At 28.6% G+C, this 8,447-nt stretch overlaps 1 long non-coding RNA gene across 1 annotated transcript; it reads right to left on the minus strand.

The window, feature by feature from the left end:
- Positions 1-2,763: 2,763 nt before the first annotated feature.
- Positions 2,764-3,880, minus strand: LOC119687595. The gene is made up of 4 exons (XR_005253205.1): positions 3,388-3,880; positions 3,229-3,325; positions 3,049-3,166; positions 2,764-2,970 (listed from the first exon to the last, which is right to left on the minus strand). It is a non-coding gene; the product is annotated as an uncharacterized LOC119687595 (long non-coding RNA).
- Between the last annotated feature and the right edge of the window lie 4,567 nt (positions 3,881-8,447).

Here is an 8,447-nt window from a genome sequence, read left to right on the forward strand (position 1 = left end):
AAGGTTTTTATGATTTTTTGTAAGACTTAAGCTCAATTACTGGAATGACCTTATCATCATTAAATTTTTTTAAGCACCCTACTTCAGTGGTGTATGTGCACATTTATATATAGTACATATATTATAACATAACAATAACATATATATTATGATTCACTACATTTTCTATGTTTATAGCGATAGAAAATAACAACATAGAGTTTTTCATTACATTACTATATATATATATATATGTATATATACTATTTTAAAATAGTTGTATAAAATAATTTTACTATAAGCTTAAGAATTACATATGCAGTAGTATACATGCATAAGAACTTTAGATTAGGCTAAGCATACGTTGTAGCAATTTTAATGGAAGTCCTAGTGTGTATTGGAGAGTAGATTTGTTGTTATATATAAAATTAAGGATAATAGGAACTTAATTGATTCAAGTTAATTAAACTAAATTAAAATAAAAAATTTGTTTATGTATTAAGTTTTAAAGAAACGTGCGTGCCAGCTTGGGATTAGTTGGCCCATTCGCACAGAACAAATTGTGAATGCTGGTAACGAAAAGATTGGGAAACTTTAATAGTTTTTTATTTACAATATAGCATATACTCAGCCCTAATAATAATTTTGGATTGAAGTATTTTTATTGTATATAAGAGTAGATAGATAGAGCAGACTGGCTTTGTAATGATTTGAATATAAAATTGATTCAAGTTGGTTTTCTCTTCACAGGTATGACTTTAATTGGTCTCTAATATAAACGAAACTTGAAACTTGAAAATAAATACAAAAATATATAAAATAATAGATATTAATTTAGTTTATAAAAAACATAAAGCATATATAATATTGTAAAAGTCATTTGTGAAAGCAACAATTAAGCAGGATTAGTTTTTGAAACGATTGCCAATACTTAGCCGTGTTAAATGACTATTATGAAATGATTTTAGTATATAAATAAATATATATATATATATATTGAACATATATATATACAATTATAAAATTAATTTTAAATATTTAATATTATATACTTAATATATTCGAATAGAGAGGAAGTAGTGCTTAAGCAAAAATATATTTTTTAAATAAATATAAAAACATATTAATTCATTTATATGCATAAATACACACCTTACACATATATATATTACTTATTTTTACTTGTATTATTATATTAAAATTAAGTATTTTTAAAAATTTATTAATAATAAACTAAATGTTTATATAAAGGTTTTAAATATAAAAAAGTATTACAAAAGTTGTATGTTATTATCTTACAATAATTTGTTGTAAAACACATATGTATGTATGTATGTAGTAAGTTATGATATACATCAGTAGAGTTTTAAATAATATTCATATGTGTCTATTATAAATATTAACTATTACTATATGTTATTTACTATATGTGAATGACGTTATCATTTATTAAAAAGGAAATCATTCAAATTATTTAAAAATCAAAAAATTTATTTAATATTTCTAAAATTTATTCAAAATCATTAAAAATAAGAAACGAGTGAATAAAGTATTTTGTGCTAAATGCTTGTAAATCAATTGAAAATTTACGAAATAATATTACTAAATAAATAAATCGAAAAAATATGGCCTTTTGTTGAAATTTTTTAATGTTTAATTAATGTATGATCTCAACGCTAAGTATCCACCTTAACACAAAAAAGAGAGAAATAATGCGAAAGAAAATAATCGATCTAACAATGCAGACAACTCTTGTCCCTATCATTAAGGAAAAGTGCGCTCATGTTAAGACAGTCTAAGGCATGGTAATCGATTATGGAGGGGTAGTAGTCTGGTCCAGGCTTCTGCATCAGACTACATAACCTAATTCTAGACTTCGACACTCAAACTCTTATTATTTATCAAACGAGGGGTGATAGGTGATAGTTGAAACAGGTAAACTCGAAGTTACTTTCTATACGAATGGGTGTCTATCATAGAGGTACAGAATTGGGTGTCTCCGCGAAGGAATATCACTATCGAATATCACCGTTCTTGTAGACAGTCAGACAACCGTCACATTAATTGAAACGGTTAAATTATGGAGTGTCATGATATGTCGCGTCTCATCAAAAAATATTGAGCATCACATGGTTTTTGTTGGGCTCTTATACAAAAAATGTTGTATATCCTCTTCTTAGTATAATATTCCAATTTCCATTTAGCTACAGATCGTCGTTTCGGGTCTTACAAATGCAAGAGATTTTTTCAAAGGATACGCCTTTTTACAATATGCTTCACATTACGAATAATAGAGCTTTCGAAAAAACGTTGTTCACTACATTCAGTTTTTTTCGATATGAAGTAGGTGCTGTTGTCTATAATATTTTTTTTTTTTTGACTAAAAGATATATTTACTGTGATTATAAGTTTTGCACGTTTTTTTAATGGTCACTTTATTTGGGATTTTGTCTAAGTCGGCTGTGCTTTTGAAAGCACTGGAAAAGTTGAGCTTATATTAACACTTCAAGCTTTATTGAGTTTACTGCCAATAGTTTACGGTCTTTGGTGTTCAAATCGAGGCGCCTAAACTTTATCCTGAGAGGATTCTAAAATTTAAATAACAACTTAAATAACTTAAGCTAATTAACATTAAAAACTCAAAACTATAAGCTCTATAGCTCTATAGCTCTGTAAACGCATACTAAACATAAATAAGTTCCAGTGAGATAAAATATCTGAACTAAAAATTTATTTCGATAGAATCCACAATAAAAGCCGAAATGTTTGTTAAGGAAAATCTTTATTTCTATTTACAAACAAATATTTATACTACTAAATAATTTATCATTTTCCATTGCCTTTGATAGATTCTTACTTATAGACAATTTCGTTTCCAAATAGTGGCTTCGTACAGTAATAATTTTTACATAGGACTAAAACCGATAATATAACCACAGATCCACACATTTAATTATGGTTCGATCCATTAACGTAAAAATGTATTCAAACCTTATTAAAAATCCATGTTTAATTAAAATAAACTGTTAATAAACTGTTTTGTTAAAATAAATGGAGCTTTTTCCTTACCTGGGTACATATACGTATTTTGGATCGCTTCTTCTTATTTTATTTAAGGAATTGGAATAAAAAGGATTTGAGTGGAGCAAGGATTATATGGAGTTTCAAGAGTTGTGACCTTAACCAACTGCGAAATAATTGTTGTAAGAAATCAAATTTTTTGCTTTATGAATATTTCTGAATAATTACGTTAAGAATTATTTAGGAATAGCAGGTGTGGAGATGTGGAAAGTGTTGCTGGTTCTACAGACTGGATTCAAGTTTCCACCTTACACAATAGTATAATCTGTAAATAAAGGTTAGTAAGCATAGCTGTCAAAATAGGAAATTTATTTAAAATATATTTACTTTGATGTCCAGTCTAAAAGAGTTGATGATATTAATGGCATAAGCGTTTTTTCCGCTTCTTGCCGGCCTTGCGCTTTGTTTTTGGCTTAGGGCTTAGCTTTGACTTACATACAGGCTTCTTCTTCTTCGTGAGACATTTATTTTTCTTCTTCTTTGCACTAGGGCCACAATCCGGAACAACGTTCTCGGGACTCTTCGCGGTTGGTCTTACCGGTCTTCCCGGTCTTACCGGTCTTACTGGTTGGTAAATCGATTTTTCTTCGGCCGTCAGAGAGTCCCACGCGGCTCTGCCAATTCTAGCAGCCTGAACCGCAGTTAAATGCGAATTGCAGCCCTGGAATGTTTCCAAAAAGTTCAAAAAACGTTTCTCCTCGCTTTGCATATTTGCACCTCGTAGAATAACTTTTTGTTGAAAGAAAAATGAACTTTATAAAAATATATTTAGCGATCTCAAATTCGTAACTAACTCTATACAAAATAAATATGAAATGATATTTTCAAATTCCACAAAAACAAATAATTTTTTCAAATTATTATGAGAATGTGATTTCATTCAAAAATGATAAGAAAAGTTAAGTATAAAATCAGTAGTCGTTCTTTATATTTGTTGTGAATTTTGATATTCGAGGAAGTTAATATGAGAGGAATTTGGTGTAAGTAATGGCATAAATTTACTATTTATAACGGGTCTGTTTATCCAGTAAGGCATATCACTTCACAATCACCACTACTATGCGGAAGGAACTTGGAAAGCAGTGATATTATCAAAGAAAACAAAGCACTGCGATCGAAAAAGATCTATCGTACATAGGCTTGTGTATTTAGGTTTTCTGTAAATCTTAGCAGAGTTTGTGGTTTATTGTTTCATAGCAAACGTTATCAGGAGGCATGTTATCTGGAGGCTCTTCACAGACAAAGGCATTATCTAAACATTTAAAACGAATGCACTCACAAGTTCAGACATCAGTGTCGGATAGGCCTAACTTATTTAAGTGAAATAAGCCCTGACTTATGCTTAGCAAAAGTGATTAGAAGAGCACAATCGGTTACTCTAAGCCGTGATATATAGACATTGATGTGTGTTTCAAATAGGATAAAGAAATGGGTCTCGATAGATTAAGTTTAATACTAGAGTTTATTTATGTAAACGAAGAGCATACATAAAATACATGAAGACCTCTGGGTCACAGGGCGAAATAGTAATATATATATAACGAAAGTGAAGACAAGTAACAAATGTTACCAGAAATAGTTTCAAAATTTTTATTGTATTAGCTTCAAATCTTATATCAGAAGATTAAAAATGTTTGATATAAGTGAATAAGTATTATTGTTTTGAAAACTAATCAAGTAATAATTTAGGCCTGTAATTCAAACAAAACTTCAAATCTGGATAAACTTTAAAATATTAAAAAGCTTTATAATTATTATATTTTTTATTGTATTCCTTTTATATTTGAAAATATTTTTTGTTCATTAAATATAAGTATTCAGAATTCCATAATAATAATAATCTTATATCGGAAATATAGGATATTTATTTCCTTGAAAATATTTTTTAAAAAGAATCTTTTGTATTTTGATTAACTGTCCAATTAACCCGTTTCACAAATTAATTGTGACAAATTTCAGTCAATCTCAACTTTTAGACAATAAAGTATATCAATTAATATAGATTGAAACCCCAACTTCTCTATATGTATTCCAAAATAGCCAGTCCATAGTTAAATTTAGAAAAATGAATCATTTAAAGAAGGTCTGCATAATACAAAAGAGAGAGGAGGATAATGGTCAGGTTAGTTTTTTTAAACCGACTATTAGAAGGGGGACTATGCAATTAATTATTGTGACTTGAAGATTTCAAGTGGCATCAGATTTGTTATACACCACCAAAAATAATTTTTGAATTATTGCGAAAATATTTTAGCTATAATTAAATGCATTCTTAATAAGTAATGACAATAGTCCATCTCGTGTCTATCAATATATACTCGTACTAGTGAAAAACCAAGTACTGAGATCAGAAACAAAAATTACTCGACTCAGTAGACGTTGATATGTTTTTGAATTTACTTGATTTGATATTTCATAAAAATTAAAATATTATCAAATAAGTTTTGTTTTCATTTTCCGTAAAATTTTTTTATAATTTTTTATTTTATATTTTATATAATTTTTAGCATTCATTCATAACAAAATTTTACAAGCTGAAGCTCTAACAATGTCATTTGCAAAAATTTCGATGTTTCTGTTTAAAAAATTGTTCAGGAAGCATGCAACAGAAGTCCTGACCGGCGGTGTACCAAATAAATATCAATACGAGAAGAACGTAGAACTTACTAAACCCATTCCAGTTTGTGCTCAATATCCGACACAATGTATTTCTAGATTCAGCAGAGTTAGGGCAATTACTTCAAAATCTGTTCCCCGTGGATATGGTGGTAGTCCACAACCAACCATGGGGAATGGCGAAACTGCCCGGATTTTGCGCAATTTGTCGTATTACACACACTGAAGTTATCCCTGGTCTGGTGATTGATGTTGTGGCTTGGTGTATTATAGATCTTTACGAGGATTCCGTCATTTAACCATAAACTGAATAACCGACATTGGTGTTACACAATGTTCGGAGAAATCTCTTGTCTTCCCTAACGGAGAAAATAGATAACAACATGTAGATGGTGGACGTGGGCGACATGGTTGACATGGTGGACAGAAAAGGATTTATAATACATCACGCAATGACATCAATCGTGTTGCTGCTGGAAAGACTTTCTGGTGTCGTGGCTTCAGGCGTGGTACTTTAAGCAGAAATTGTGACTTAGTGGTTATGATTCAAATATTTTTTATGCATTACTTAGCCTTAACGATGTATGATTTTTAATTTATTTTGCTACATACATATATTATGATCATAATATATAAAAGAATAAAAAGAATTTTTTTACTTATTTCGGCAAAGTATTCGCTTTCTATTTTAGAAAACTTTTTTTTATATATAATTATTCGTAAATAATTTTTTAAGACCACAAGTATCATAGCTTGAACTCTATTCTGCCAAATTTGAAGCTCAGAGTCAGTGTTCATTAGTCAACTGATCTAATTTGTTCAATTGATTGACCTTTACGTCCTAACTGTTCTGACATAGAGTTCTGTTAATTTGCTGTGAAAGCTATGGAAGCTGTAAATGTTTATACCAGCTGTAAAACAGTTGAATTAATGAATTTTTGTAGTTATATTATATATGTATATTATTAATTACAGTTAATTTTAATTGTTAAATTTTAATACTATTCTTTTATAGAGGCATGAATTCATATTTGAGTCTTGTGTATAGAACCCAATCTAGGATCGTAATAGAAAGAAAGAAAGAAAGAATAGAAAGAAAGTCATACTAATGTTATTCTACGATTCGCCCGTTCGATATGAAGTTAATTAATTTCGATTATTTAAACATAATAAAATTATTTATATATGAAATTACTCATTTGTTATAAATAAGTTTAAATATGGAACTATAATATTCATATCAGTTTTAGTGGTTAAAGTATTTATTTCTTTCAGGACTTTCATCGGGTAAACCGAATGTGTCAGTATAGATTTCAAAAGTTATATTATTATCAACAAGTTAAATACTTTTGAAATAATTCATTTATTAAAATTCAAATCTCAGCTAAATACATGATACCTTGGATATTATCTGTCACTGAAATAGTGGTGCCAAATCAGTACACATTATGAACAACCATTAATAAGAACTTCAAAAAAAATATAAATCAAAGAAAATAAATTTGGACTCATAAAATACGAATATAATATGGAACATTTAAATATAACATATATACAAGTATATCTCAGAATCAACCCAAGTTCGGCATATTGCGTAGTGGTGAACGTTGTTCAAAGCAACCAATTTTACTAAAATTTATTGTTTCATTCATTCATCACTACTTTTATTGTAGTTCTTTTATTTTAGTTAATGAATTCATTAATGAATGAATGAAATAAATATAACATCTAAATAAACTTTTCATTTACAATTTATAAACAATTCCCATAAGATATATATCTCGAATCAGAAAATAACACATCTAACAGTAATAAATGATAAATAACAGTCGCCATTTGATGGCATATTTACTAAATTAAAGTTTAGTTAGTTGTAGTTATCAAAGTTCTTAAATAACGTTTGCCTGTCATTAAACGTTAATACTGAAATGAAAATAGAAAGACGTTTTTGCTATGCAGCAGAATTATCTAGAACTCCAACGCTTGTTTCATTCTGAGCACTTGTAATGGTACTGAAATTACATAGTCTACAATATGTATCTTTGAATGGATATCTTAAGAACCAAGCTACAGCGAAATACATATAACTTACTGGACAAAAATGATCAAAATGCTGGTTGTCACAAAAATCTGTTATCGTTATACGACATTGGAGAAATCAAATTCGGTTTAACATTAATTTGATCTGAATTGTTATACCAAAAATAATGATTGATATAATGTTTCATATCTTATAATTGTATTCATTATAATTTATTTATATAAATAATATATGAAACACTTCTTATCACGTTTTAAGCCATTATAAGTTTTGCAAGTTTTTTGGATGGTCACTTTATTTGGGATTTTGTCTAAGTCGGCTGTGCTTTTGAAAGCATTGGAAAAGTGGAGCTTATATTAACACTTCGAGCTTTATTGAGCTTACTGCCAATTTCATTCCAATAACATCAAACTGTAAGCAAAGAACGTAAATAAACGCGAAGACCGTATTATAATACAATACGGTCTTTGGTGTTCAAATCGAGGCGCCTAAACTTTATCCTGAGAGGATTCTAAAATTTAAATAACAATTTAAATAACTTAAGCTAATTAACATTAAAAACACAAAACTATAAGCTCTGTAGCTCTATAGCTCTGTAAACGCATACTATACATAAATAAGTTCCAGTGAGATAAAATATCTGAACTAAAAATTTATTTCGATAGAATCCACAATAAAACCCAAAATGTTTGTTAAGGAAAATCTTTATTTCTATTTACAAACAAATATT

This window comes from Teleopsis dalmanni, chromosome X (assembly GCF_002237135.1).
Source record: "Teleopsis dalmanni isolate 2A chromosome X, ASM223713v2, whole genome shotgun sequence".
Taxonomy (NCBI): domain Eukaryota; kingdom Metazoa; phylum Arthropoda; class Insecta; order Diptera; family Diopsidae; genus Teleopsis; species Teleopsis dalmanni.